Source organism: Triturus cristatus, chromosome 5_2 (genome assembly GCF_964204655.1).
Source record: "Triturus cristatus chromosome 5_2, aTriCri1.1, whole genome shotgun sequence".
Classification (NCBI taxonomy): domain Eukaryota; kingdom Metazoa; phylum Chordata; class Amphibia; order Caudata; family Salamandridae; genus Triturus; species Triturus cristatus.
The window spans coordinates 482702850-482716166 of NC_140588.1; positions in this window are offsets into that span (position 1 = coordinate 482702850).

The following is a 13317-nucleotide window of genomic DNA, read 5'->3' on the forward strand; positions in this document are numbered from 1 at the left end:
TAGTGAGCGTACATGCGTGTGTACGGTCCGTACCACTACGGGTACGCATACGCGTGCAGACCCATAGTGATAGTGAGCGTACATGCGTGTGTACGGTCCGTACCACTACGGGTACGCATACGCGTGCAGACCCATAGTGATAGTGAGCGTACATGCGTGTGTACGGTCCGTACCACTACGGGTACGCATACGCGTGCAGACCCATAGTGATAGTGAGCGTACATGCGTGTGTACGGTCCGTACCGCTACGAGTACGCATACGCGTGCAGACCCATAGTGATAGTGAGCGTACATGCGTGTGTACGGTCCGTACCACTACGGGTACGCATACGCGTGCAGACCCATAGTGATAGTGAGCGTACATGCGTGTGTACGGCCCTATCACTATGGGTCTGCACGCGTATGCGTACTCGTAGTGGTACGGACCGTACAAATGCCTGTACGCTCGCCATCACGATGGGTACACATACGGCAGCACTCCCACAGTGATTTGGGAACATACACAGCCCCTCTTAGCAGCAGTACGGCGGTTTTTACACATCACTGTGGTGATAGGCGACACACAGGTAGGAATAGGGCGGACATACTTGTCCATGGATGGACATACTTGTCCAGGAATGGACATCAAGGCATCGTCTGTGCATTACTACATGTGTGGGGCACAGGTGTGACAGGCTGTGATGTGGAACATGCCTCCTGAGTGGAGAAGGCACCAGATGTATGATGAGATCTGCCTAGGTGTACTGTGTGACGGTGCAATGTGTGCCAGGCATGCCCTTGACTCCTTTGACATGTGTGCATGTCGGACTGCGCACTTGGGGTGAGCGTCACTGGCATGGCACGGACACCAACACACGGAAGTGTCCCATGATGCCCGGTACAGGGGTCATGACACATGACTTGTCACTGCCCACAGTGCACAATGTGACTATGTCATTTATGTGTCCGGGATTTTCATCAGGTTGATGTTGTAGCACCCTCAAAAGCTGCAGCCGTTGCAGCAACCAACATGTGTCTGTGTGTAGATTGTCATTGCACACTGTTCCGCACACCATGCCACATGTGGTATCGGATGTGAGGTGCACATGTATGCATGGGACACGGAGTAGCGTGACAAGGCCATGTCAGCATCCTCACAAGGAATGTGTGGTGAGTCATGACATGTGCACCTTCATGGCAAGGTGTGTGGGCAGGCCTAGTGTAATGTCATGTGACCTGTGGCTCCGGTGTTCCGCAACCAGTCTCTGCAATCGGCATCCCACTTCTGCTGATGTGTGGGTGTATGTCACTCCTGTCTTGCGTCGGGCTGTTCACTTGCACTGGGACACAGCTATTCCCATGGCGTGGCATGGGGAGGTTCTCAATCTCCGTGTGTAGCTGGGTCTTGGAAGGAGTGTCACCTTGCATCCATACGTGTCCTGGGCATGTAGCACATACCTGACTCCCTATGTAGCATGTGTGTATTGCCAGATTTACATGTGCTCAGTAGACATGAGTTGTTGTCGTAGTGCACTCACTCTTCCTTGTCACTTCCAAATTACTGCAGAGCGCCGCCTCTTGCCCGAAGAATTCCAGACTTGGCTGCCATGCAGGAGAATGACAGGATCCGGCTCTACCGCTTCACCCAACCGTTGATCCTGGAGCTGACGGCGAGACTGGCACCACACCTGCAACCGCAGCACAGGTATCCTACGGCACTGACACCCCAGCTGAAGGTAATGGCTGCCCTACATTTTCTTGCCACGGGTACCTTCCAAAATACCATAGCTCATGTTGGTGGCATGTCCCAGAGCATGTTCAGCGGTGTGCTGCATGATTTCTTGGAGGCCATGTTGATTCACCTGGATGACTTCATCAAGTTCCCAACCCCTGAACAGATGACTGAGGTCAAGCGTGGATTCTATGCCCTGGGAGGGATGCCCCATGTCATTGGGTCCATAGATGGGACACATGTAGGTTTGGTACCACCACACGCACGGGAGGTGGCGTACCGCAATCGGAAGCACTACCACTCCATCAATGCCCTTGTGGTGTGTCTGTCCAACATGGTGATTTCACATGTCTGTGCTCGTTTCCCAGGATCAGCACACGATGCCTACATCATGAGGCGTAGCGGGATGCCTGATATGATGATGCAGCTGCGCAACGAACGGGCATGTGTTGTTGGTGGGTACAGTCTGTCTGTCCTGTATTCTGTTTGGCCGAGCAGCACGACCGCTTCGCCAGTTCTAACGATATCCATGTGCTTTCCATGTAGGGGACGCTGGCTATCCCAACATGCCTTGGCTGCTGACACCTCTCCGCAACCCCATCACGCCGGCCCAGCTCCGCTACAACACCGCCCATGGCCGGACAAGGCGAGTGATAGAGAGGACGTTTGGCATGCTGAAGAGCCGATTCCGGTGCCTCCACAAGACCGGCGGCGCACTCCCATATGCCCCGGCGAAGGTTTGCAAGATCTTCATGGTCTGCTGCATGCTGCACAACATGGCAGTCGAAAGAGCTGTGCCACTCATCCTGAATCAACATGACGAGGACCATCCACCCGTGGAGGACGAAGGGCTTGGCAATGGGGCTAGTGATGTGGAGGATGTGGAGCCGCAAGAGGACATCCGGACTCGGCTCATACGCGACTTCTTTGCTTAGTGGTGAGTACCAGTGTCTGAGTGTGCACGCCTTGGTCCCCGTGTGGCATGTGTTGTGATGTGTGTCTCCACCTGCATGTATGGCACGTGAGTCTGAGGTGTGTGTGGGTGTGTCACTGGAGTGATGGTGGCAGTGATGGTAGTATTTCCCCACTCATAATTGTGACCTAGCATGTTGTCATCCATACATGTGTCGAGTCAATGCACATGCAAGTGGCTGTGCTTTTTGTGGCTGACTTCTTGTGTGTCTCTCTTCCCCAGGTACCTGCGCATGCCATCTTCTGGTTGCATTGTTGTGGCACTGCTATTCCTCATGGACATGGCATCGTGGGCTGACTCAGCGTTACAGGCACGTACACGTTTGGAAGTCTCCATGGGGTAAGGGATGCATCTGGGGTGTATTGGGTGTGGCAGTTGTTCACGATGTGTGCACACTGCCCCGGTCGGGGTTTGGTTCCTCTGCAGACATGTGGCATCCCCATGGGACACGACATGCAGCTGGGTACACCTGAATAGATGGGCTGCCTGGTTGTCAGTCATCAGTGATGGGATAGTGGATTGTGATGATGGCATCAATGTGTGTGACACTGCCCTCGGACACATACGGTTAACATTGGCTTGACATGGCGTGGGACTTCCACATCAGCGGATCTATGGTGTATGGCAGGCTCTCCGTGTGCAGCTGTGGGTATTTAGCTGTTAGCCGACACTTGTGTGCCAGTACCATGGCTATCACGCATTTGTGCTGCAGAAGGGGGGTGCCAGTGTTGGACCCACATGTTACTCCACATGATGTGTTCATGTGTACTTCAAGTTGCCTCTGCAATCCCAAAAACATGACTAATAAAGGTGTCCCTATGCCTCCAAGGTGCCTCTTCTCAGTCAATGCTGGTGTGTTGGCACGGTGCATCCTGCATGTCTGGCATGGTATTCCCTGATTGTGGCTATGTGTCAATGTGTCGAGTGGCAAGATGCAAGCTGTGTGTGTGTGCTGAGACTGTGTATTGGGCATGATGTCCATGACTGTGTGGGTATTGTGACATGTGCCATCCCCATGCATCCAACGTTGTCCATGACCCCATTCTCTGCATCCACCGGACTCAAGCTTGCAGGACATGGTTCTGCCACCTGTCTACACATACCTGGGTGCCCCCCAGGACACTGGCCAGGATCCCTGACCTCTGCGCATGACTGTTGCTGTACTCAATGTGTCTGTCAGCACGGTTGTTCGGCCACCCCCTCAGCTGGTTGTGCCCATCACGGGTGTGTATGGTGCTCCATGTCTGTCTTGCCTAATAAACTGTGACCCATGTGTCCTGTACCAGACTCAGGCCCCAGGGTGTGGATGGTTGAAGAGAACAGATGACTCAGTCATGTTTAGACTGTACAAGACACATGTTAGGTAATAATGCTACAAGCAGGCATCTACTCTTAATAGTGTGATTTATTATTGGGGGGGGGGGGGACAAAGTGAGGGGCTTTCCGGGATTAGGGAATCCAAAGTTCAGTAGGGGAGTTGGTGTCCTTGCCATTGGAAATCCTCAGAGTCAATGCCACAGTCTTTGTCAACATTGGTCAGCCAGTGACCAGCAGGGCCATGTGGCAGAGAATGTCTCTTGATGCTGTGATGCTGTTGCTCCAGTGGGCCAGGTGCCAGGCCAGGTGTCCTGGGAGATGGTGATGTAGCAGCCACCCTCACGGTCCTTTCCGTGGACGACCCGGCTTCCTGCGGGGAACCTCAGCAGCAGGCCGTGACGACGTCTGGGATGCTCCGTCGGATGTTTCCTCCTCCTCCTCCTGATCCCTCCCTGTGGGTGGTGATGTTCTCCGCCTTCTGGCACAGGGAGGGTCGGCCATGGTGTCGGCCATCCGACGGAGTGTAGCGTGAATCCCCTGGAACGCCGTCACTTGCTCAGCCTGTCTGTCCTCCATCCTCCGTTGGTGTACCAGTAGACAGGCTATTAGCTCCGCATGTTGCTGGGCCTGCTGGACCTTGATCCCCTCGAGGACGGACACAACCTGGGCCATGCCCGTGGTGTCCTGCCGGTATGAGTCCAGGATGTTACGGACATGGGAAAATACCGGATCCCCAGCCAACTGGTCAGGCTCGCGCCTCCGCCGTCCTCCACTCCCACCACCCCTGCCCACTTGCGCCTGGCCTGCACTTGTGGGCACATCGGGTCTCCGGGACCCCTGAGGGGTGGCATTGGCATTGTCGCCTGCCTCCTCCTGGGTGCCCGGGACACCGTGTCCCTCCTGGCGAGCCTGGCTGCATTGTGGTGTTGGGGCAGGGATCCTGGGTGTCTCCTGGGATGTGGCAGGAGTGGGGGTGGTGGTTGGCACGGTTGTACCTGACGCAGGTGCTGCAGGTGGTTGGACACCAGAGGGGCCAGGTCGGTCGGGGTCGTCCGCAGAGTGGTGAGAGTGGTCGCTGCCGGTGGGATCGGTCTCCTGCAGATCCGGGTCCTGTGAGTGTTCCCCCCCAGTGTTGGGGGGTGCAGCACGACGTTGACCTGTGTGTGAGAGAGACAATGTTAATTTTGGTCCATGCAACATCCATGTTTCATCCGTTTCAAAGTTGGCACATTTCCTCTTGGAATTAGGATCTGTCTTGCATTCCACTCACAGTGCACTTGTGCATGGGTGTGTCCCTTGGGCACCAATTTGGCCCCTTTAACTATGTGTGGCACAGTCTTACTTGCTGCGTCAAGTGTGACTGCAGTCAGCAGTGGAGTGTGCAGGTGTGGCGAGCCATGCATTTGCGCCTTCCTTGTAGCACTGTACATGTGCACATGGAGTGGATCCACACACTTATATGATGCAGGTAGCTGTCCTTGTGCTCGTGTACAGGTTGTGACATGGCCCAGCGTTTTGCCATGATGAAGAGGGGGGGTTCTGGCACTGGCCACCCTTGTCTACATGCACGCAGTCCACCTGCTGACGAGCAGACATTCCCACACACCAAAGGACTGATTTGCTCTCCCTGTGTCTCCCTCCTTCTCTGTCCCCCTCTCCCTCCCTCTCTGTCCCCCTCTCCCTCCCTCTCTGTCCCCCTCTCCCTCCCTCTGTGTGTCAGCCTCCTCCCTCTGTCCGTCTTCCTGTGTCTCCCTCCCTCTCTGTCCCCCTCTCCCTCCCTCTCTGTCCCCCTCTCCATCCCTCTGTGTGTCAGCCTCCTCCCTCTGTCCGTCTTCCTGTGTCTCCCTCCCTCTCTGTCCCCCTCTCCCTCCCTCTCTGTCCCCCTCTCCCTCCCTCTCTGTCCCCCTCTCCCTCCCTCTGTGTGTCAGCCTCCTCCCTCTGTCCGTCTTCCTGTGTCTCCCTCCCTCTCTGTCCCCCTCTCCCTCCCTCTATGTCCCCCTCTCCCTCCCTCTCTGTCCCCCTCTCCCTCCCTCTGTGTGTCAGCCTCCTCCCTCTGTCCGTCTTCCTGTGTCTCCCTCCCTCTCTGTCCCCCTCTCCCTCCCTCTCTGTCCCCCTCTCCCTCCCTCTGTGTGTCAGCCTCCTCCCTCTGTCCGTCTTCCTGTGTCTCCCTCCCTCTCTGTCCCCCTCTCCCTCCCTCTCAGTCCCCCTCTCCCTCCCTCTGTGTCCCCCTCTCCCTCCCTCCGTGTGTCACCCTCTGTCACCTTGGCCCAGCTTCCTGGGCACACACTGTTAGCAGATCTTTGAGTGGCCCTTGGCCTGTTGATGTGAGTTTGTTTCTGATCTCCAGGCACCCATTGGGTGTAGTGTGTGTCTGTGCGCTGCTGCTGTGGTGGTGTGTGCTGCCACTCTTTCACAATGTTGGCTGTTCATTAGCTGCTGTCATGTGCAAAACAGTGCCTTCACCCCCATGTGTTGATGCAAGGCGTCCGCCATTTGCTGGCAAGTCATTCCTGTGTTGGGACACACTGTTTGTCTGGCTGTGACCTAGGCCATATGGGCAGAGGGCATTGTTGTCTGCTTTGGAGTCGCACTATGTGATTTTTGGTGCCCAGCCTCCCGCCATCCGGGTTACCGTGTCATGTGTTGTTGTCTTCTGTGGCCTGTGACTTGACATTGTCCAGCTGGGTGCATGGGGCATGGTGGCAGCAGTGGCATGTGCCTGCTCATGGAGTGTGGTTGAGTAATGCGATGGCTTGTGGTGGTTGCGTGCCTGTTATTAATTTTGGTTGTGGTTGCAGTTCCCCCCATGTGAGGTGCGTTGTTTGTGTACTCACCCGGGTCTCGGAGTCCTTCTAATCCTTCAACTGCCTCCACCGGCAGTATGGCCATCACCCTCTCCTCCCAGGGATGGTACTGTACGGCTCTGCGGGAGGGCCCTCCTCCGGTGGCGTTGGCCTGGTCGTGTTCCTCCTGCCTCTTGGCTCTGACCCTCCTCCGCAGATCGTACCACCTGTTCTGGCAATCCTGCTTGGTCCTCCTGGTGTCCGCAACGGCATTCACAGCATCGACGATGGTCTGCCACATGGCTGTTTTGGCTGCCTGGCTGGTGCTTCTGACCAATGTTCCAAAGATCTGTGGCTCGACTCTGAGGATTTGATCAACAAGGACCTCCAACTCTCGGTGACTGAACTTTGGATTCTTGGTAGTGGGCATGGTGAGGGGTGTGGGTGGGGATGGTGTGGGTGTGGGGGGTGTGTGGATGTTAGGGGGGTGTGGATGGTTGTGTGTGTGTGTGAATGCGATGAGAGGGTGTTTGTGAGGGTGGTCGTGTGAAGGTGTGCAAGTGTAAGGTGTGGTGTAGCTTGTAGTCTGGTTCTGTGGTGTCTGGCAGCAGTGAGTCTGTTGCAAAGGCTCATGGTTTGTGTGTGTGGGCCCTTTTTATTGGTCCATGGGTGGGTGTGGCAGTGTTTGAAGTTTGGGTGGGTGTGTTATAAGGAGTGGTGGTGTATTGGGCCTCTGTTTGTTTTTGGCAGTTGCAGGTCAGTGATTGTGTTATTTTAGTGGTTGTTGGCCATGTTTAGTGGCTTTGTGCCTTTCGAATGGTGTATTCTTGTGTTGTTTTGTTTTGTCCTGGTTGTGTACGTGCGTTTTGAGCGTGTGTACGGTGTGTACATGGGCCATTTGGTTGTACGATGATGTCCTTGTGTGTGGCTTTGTACGACTCGTACATGCGGTTGTGATGTTGGGGCATGGGGTGCGCTCCGTACTTAGGAGGTTGTGTTGGGGGTGCGCCAGGAACTACTGGGGTGTACATAGACGGTGGTACGACACGTACAGGGGTGGGGGGGTGTACATTGACGGTGTTACGACACGTACTGGGGTGGGGGTACGACTGGAACGTACTGGGGTGTAGGTACACGGGGCTATGACACGTACTGGGGTGGGGGTGGGGCTCGAACGTACTGGGGTGTACATAGACGGTGGTACGACACGTACAGGGGTGGGGGGGTGTACATTGACGGTGGTACGACACGTACTGGGGTGGGGGGGTGTACATTGACGGTGTTACGACACGTACTGGGGTGGGGGTACGACTGGAACGTACTGGGGTGTAGGTACACGGGGCTATGACACGTACTGGGGTGGGGGTGGGTCTCGAACATACTGGGGTGTACATAGACGGTGGTACGACACGTACAGGGGTGGGGGGCTGTACATTGACGGTGGTACGACACGTACTGGGGTGGGGGTACGACTGGAACGTACTGGGGTGTAGGTAGACGGGGCTATGACACGTACTGGGGTGGGGGTACGACTGGAACGTACTGGGGTGTAGGTAGACGGGGCTATGACACGTACTGGGGTGGGGGTACGACTGGAACGTACTGGGGTGTAGGTACACGGGGGGTATGACACGTACTGGGGTGGGGGTGGGGCTCGAACGTACTGGGGTGTACATTGACGGTGGTACGACACGTACTGGGGTGGGGGTACGACTGGAACGTACTGGGGTGTAGGTACACGGGGGGTATGACACGTACTGGGGTGGGGGTGGGGCTCGAACGTACTGGGGTGTACATTGATGGTGGTACGACACGTACAGGGGTGGGGGGGGTGTACATTGACGGTGGTACGACACGTACTGGGGTGGGGGTACGACTGGAACGTACTGTAGTGTACATGGACGGTGGTTTGACACGTACTGGGGTGGGGGTACGACTGGAACGTACTGGGGTGTAGGTACACGGGGGGTATGACACGTACTGGGGTGGGGGTACGACTGGAACGTACTGGGGTGTAGGTACACGGGGGTATGACACGTACTGGGGTGGGGGTACGACTGGAACGTACTGGGGTGTAGGTACACGGGGGGTACGACACGTACTGGGGTGGGGGTACGACTGGAACGTACTGGGGTGTAGGTACACGGGGGTATGACACGTACTGGGGTGGGGGTGGGGCTCGAACGTACTGGGGTGTACATTGACGGTGGTACGACACGTACAGGGGTGGGGGGGTGTACATTGACGGTGGTACGACACGTACTGGGGTGGGGGTACGACTGGAACGTACTGGGGTGTAGGTACACGGGGGGTACGACACGTACTGGGGTGGGGGTACGACTGGAACGTACTGGGGTGTAGGTACACGGGGGGTATGACACGTACTGGGGTGGGGGTGGGGCTCGAACGTACTGGGGTGTACATTGACGGTGGTGCGACACGTACTGGGGTGGGGGTACGACTGGAACGTACTGGGGTGTACATGGACGGTGGTTTGACACGTACTGGGGTGGGGGTACGACTGGAACGTACTGGGGTGTAGGTACACGGGGGGTATGACACGTACTGGGGTGGGGGTGGAGCTCGAACGTACTGGGGTGTACATAGACGGTGGTACGACACGTACTGGGGTGGGGGTACGACTTGAACGTACTGGGGTGTACCTAGACGGGTGGGGGTATACATACATGGGGGGTACGTGTCGGACGTACGGGGGCTGGGGGGAGTGTTGGGCGCGTATGCGGGCACATGTCTCCATGGTTGCTATAGGAGTTCGGTGCGGACAGTGTTTTTTCCATACGGTTGTACGCTCGGACGCACGGGTTGGATCGTGATTCCTCGGTCGGACTTGGCTTTTCACGTTTGTAAGGTAAATCGTCCGAGGACATGTCGGACACATTTTCCGACCCGAGGACGTGTGGGGAATGATTCCCAGTGCGGTTCGTATGGACTTTTTACCATGCGAATCGTGATTGCCAGTTCGTACGGCACTTGTACGATTCGTACGGTAATAAGACCCGATACGAGTCGCACGGGGGAATTTTTTACCGGATCGTGATCGGCACCTAAGTATGTGTAAGTTTCCGTAGAAGTAAGTGTGGTGGTGTGTGTATAACTGTATATGCAAGTAAATGTATGTTTGATTCTTTTTTAGCATGAGTGACTATGTGTGTGAGTACCTCTATGGATGAGTGGCATTGTGTAACAGGATGTATAGGTGTATGAGTACATATGATGAGTGAGTACATGTATGAGTGACTGTATAGGACTGTTGGTGAATGAGTGGATGTGTATGTGGATCTTAGAATTACTGTATAGGTTGTTGTAACTGGTATTGGTATGTCCATTTTTTTTTAAATTTTAATTTCTATTTTTGAATGTGTGTATCAAAGGTTATATTAGGGGAAGAGGAGGTCTGCCACTCTATCACAAGGATGATGTCATCAGTGATGTCATCAGTGATGTCATTTGAGATGTCATCAGTGATGTCATGAGTGATGTCACTGACCATGTCATGAGTGATGTAATATGTGACGTCATCAGCAGTGCATTGCGGGCGCGCGAGTTATAGTTAGCTGAACTAACTATAACGGGGGAATTTCATTGGTTTTTTACGAGTGAAATGTCCAGCTAACTATAACATGTGTGAAACCTTTGGTTTTTTCATTGAATTTCTAAGGTTTTTTAAATGCTAATTCCTAACTATAACGTGTGTGAAACCCATGGTTTTTTCAGTGAATTTGCAAGGTTTTTTAAATGCTAATTTTTTTTGTTTTCTTCTATTTTTTTAAACATATTTTTATTTTAATTTTCTATCCTTTTTTAAAGACTATGGTTAAATTTTTAAAATTCTATAATATGTTTTTTTTAATATATTTTATAAAATAAACAGGTAAAATTTATTAGCAATACATTTTTTCCTTTTTTTAAATTTTTTTTTTAGTACGCGTACCGTAAGCTTACGGTAAGCGTACGGTTTACGCAATGTCCGTAATTTATCTACGCTGTTTGCGTATAGTTACGCAATTTGCGTAGCCGCGTGTACTCCGCGTGGGACGCGTACACGTGTACGCTACACGAGCACGTTACGCGGAAGTGTCGGGGGGTGACTGTTATGCGCATGCGCGCAAGCGCGTGTCATTTTACGCGCATGCGTACTTTTGCCGTAAGCGTACCGTAAGCGTACGGTAGGTCATGTGATCATGAAACACAACTTTTGATTGGTTGAAACTACTTTCAGTTCTAGAACTCTCCTACACCACACCCATTCCCCTCATTTCTGCTTGTGATCCCTTAGGAGAAGGAGCTGGGTTGTCTTTGTGATATGATGGCAGAACAGCAGAGCCCTTCTGAGAGTGAGGCTAGCACTAGCAGCACTACCTTGAGGCAGAGAGCGAGGAAACAAAAGACCTCTTATGTATGGGATTATTTTACTTTTCCTGAAGGCCAGCAAAAGGTAAATGCACCCTTAGTAACTTGTAAGCTGTGTAAGCGTGTACTTTCAAGAGGTAATCCTGACAGGAAGTATTCCTTTGGGAATCACACCATGATGAGACACCTCAAGGATGTACACAGAAGGACACATGCTCGACTTACTGAAGGTAACCCTTCAGTAAATCAACCAAGCACATCCACAGCAGCTCAGCCTGGACCATCATCTGCAGAGCCGAGTCCTTCTTCTGCAGGTCAGGTGAGCCCTTCATCTGTGGGGGGAGCATCTCCTTTTGCTGGCCCTCTGGAAATTAACCCTCGATTTCTGAGGGTTGATATTCGATGCGCCTCTTGTCATGATCTAATTTGTCATAGGGAGTCCAGTGTTTCCCTAGTGAACAACAAAATAGATCAGCACACTTGTCGCAGAGACTAATTTTCCCAATCTTTCTTTCCTCTGTCCCTGCATGAACACAACGGCTCTTTTAAGAGCCAACCTTATCTTTCATCTTTTTTTTATATATGTTTTTAAAAACTTTTTTTTGTTTTTTTTTACCGTACGCGTACGGTGCGCGTAATTTATTTTTTTTTTAAAAAAAAACACTAAAAATCAATTATCACATTACAAGGTCCTTGAGAGACTACAATTAAAAACTGAAAATGTGATTGTAGAGAAGTAGAAAAAAAGGAACCATGATACTATTGACTTACCATACCCGCTCCAAAAAATATTTATTCATTTGTTTTTTTTAAAAATTGCTTTAAAAATGGTTCTAGGTTTTGAAAATTTTCTATATCAATCTGAAAAAAAAGAAAAAAGTATTAATATTTTTTAAAACATTTTATAATACAGTACACATATTTACATATTTATCAAAAAATAATTTTTGCCTTATTTTTGCTGTTTTCAGAATATATTGCATTTCACTATAAATTGTGAAAGCAATTGCATTCATCATTTAACAGCGGGCAAAAAAAAAATAACAATCTCAAAGATTGTATTAAAAAAGCCCAGAATCTCTTTTTACTTAAACTTAACAATATAGAAATGCATAATATTCTAAAAAATATCATCTAATATCAATACTTATTTCTTTAAAATACCGTCTGATATTTTTGTTTCAGAAGTATAATCACAATATTATATCTCAAATAACTCCACAATACATCTGGTTCCATTTGCTTTAGGCCAAATAGTAATTTTAAAATTCTTTTTTGATTAAATTTCCAATGGTAATCCAATAAAATTCTAAAGTTTAATTTGTACAGATCTCACCGATTCTCTGTAACATATTGGTTCCCGAAAGATTTATTAATAATTTATTAAGTCCACAATAGAATTGGTTACCTTTCCGCATGGCCAAATAGTAATTTAAAAATTTTTTTTTGAAAAAATTTCCAATGGCACTCCAATAACATTCCAAAATTTAAATTGTGCAGATGTTACCGATTTTCTCTAAATTTTTGGTTTTCGAAAGTTTCATTAAAAATTAAAAAAGTCCACATTACAATTGGTTATTTTTCCATTAGGCCAAATGATAATTTAAAAAATCTTTATTTTTGAAAATTCCAATGGTAATCCAATAAAATGGTAAAATTGTTTTGTCCAGATCTTGCCAAGTCTCTCTAAAATTTAGGTTTCAGGAAGATTAGATAGGAATTTGCTAAATCAAAAGGCAAACGTTGCTTAAAAACCAATTGGGAATCATTACACAGTGTCCAGCCTTTTTCACATTTAAGATAAACTGTGTAATGTCCAGAAGTAACAGTAGGTCCTTCATGGAAAATTATTGCAACAGTTACAAAAGTTTTTCCTGAAATTGATAATTGCTGTCCTGTAAACTTCTTTATTAAAGTATCCAATTTTGAACCATCAGCTCTACATCGTTGCATCATTAAAATTACATACTGTCCGTATTCCTTTAAAATTAACGTTGAAAACATGTCAGATTGACACTCACCGCATTGCATGCTATGATTAGCATCTTTAACTAATTTAGCAAAAGTGACTGTTTTACTCTCTGGCAATGTCAAATAAATAAACCTTTCATTATCAACATTAGAGCCACATATATTATAACAGTTTTCACAACTATGTTCCC